This window comes from Chinchilla lanigera, unplaced genomic scaffold (assembly GCF_000276665.1).
Source record: "Chinchilla lanigera isolate Chin_1 unplaced genomic scaffold, ChiLan1.0 scaffold00110, whole genome shotgun sequence".
Taxonomy (NCBI): domain Eukaryota; kingdom Metazoa; phylum Chordata; class Mammalia; order Rodentia; family Chinchillidae; genus Chinchilla; species Chinchilla lanigera.
This window is the reverse complement of record NW_004955511.1, coordinates 3,208,243-3,209,609: the sequence shown is the minus strand read 5'-3', so window position 1 is coordinate 3,209,609 and position 1,367 is coordinate 3,208,243.

Here is a 1,367-nt window from a genome sequence, read left to right as displayed (position 1 = left end):
AGTTATCAGGTTTTAAATTACTGCCTCAATTTCTTTGCCAATTATGGAAATTTTCAGAGTTTTTATGTCCTCTTGGTTCAGTTTTTAAAATTTTTATCTTCTTAGTACATTTGCAGTATGGGAGGTTCACATTGGCCTTGGGGAGTTGGTGCGTGTACACAGCACAGCTTGATTGTGATTTGTTCCCCTTCCCGCCCACCTCCCTCCCTCTGCCTCTAGAACCCCTTTCCCCACTTTTAGTACTGTCAGGGTTGGCATTTTCTTTCATTTTTACAACATTTAACGTTGACATTCACTGTACATGACGACATCTTAAATCTTTCTACTTCCCCTTCCACCGCGCCTGGTCCTCTGTCTGCTGAACTCCTGTCATCCCTGTTTTTTCCAGCAAAACTTCATTTTCTCTTCATTTACACTTTGCCTTACCCAGGTGAAAGATTTACATGGTATCTGAGATCTGATTTGTTTCACTTAACATTATATTTTCCAGGTGTTCAAGTTCATTCAAATGTACCTAGAAATCCCTCCATTTCTTTAAGATACCCCAATTTGCTGTAGTACAGATTCTCATAATTTTAATGATCTTCTGGATTTTGTGGTGGCCATTGCAATTTCTCCTTTTTCAGTTCCTTCTTTTCTTTCCTTCTTGTGAAACTTCAGCTGAAGTTTTTCTACTTTTGTTTTTTTTTCCAAAGTAGCAGCTTTTCAATTCACTGGTTCTTTGTGTTAGTTTTTAGTCTTGGCTTCATTAATTTCAGCTCTGACCTTTATGATTTCCTTCTTTATTTGGATTTGGACTGTTCTTGTTCTTCTAGGATCGCAAGGTCCATCATTAGTTTATTTATTTGAGCTCACTCTGTTTATCTAATTGAAGAATTCTCAGCAGTACACTTCCCTGTTAAGATTGCTTTTATCGTACCCCATAGGTTTTGGTGTGTGGTACTGGCGCTATTGTCTTACTAGCGTAAGACACAGGCATAGGCAAGAACTTTCAAACGGAAACCCAATGGCACAAAAAATAACATCAAGAATCAGCAAATGGGATTATATCAAATTTAAAAAGCTTCTGCAACTGGATGTTGTGGCATACACCTATAATCCCAGCTCTCAGAAACCCGAGGCAGGAGGAATGCTGTTTGAGGCCAGGCTGGGCTACATAGTGAGTTCAAGGCCAGTTTGAACAACATAATGAGACCCTGTCTAAAAAAAAAAGTCTGGCCTCCCCCACTGCAGCTGCCAGGATCCAGGCAGAAAGCAGTGTGGGAAGACACAGAGACCAGAGGGACATCAGCCACACAGTGAAGTCCTCAGCCAGGATGAACAGGATGGACAGACAGAACTGGTGACATGAAACTGTCAGAAGCAAC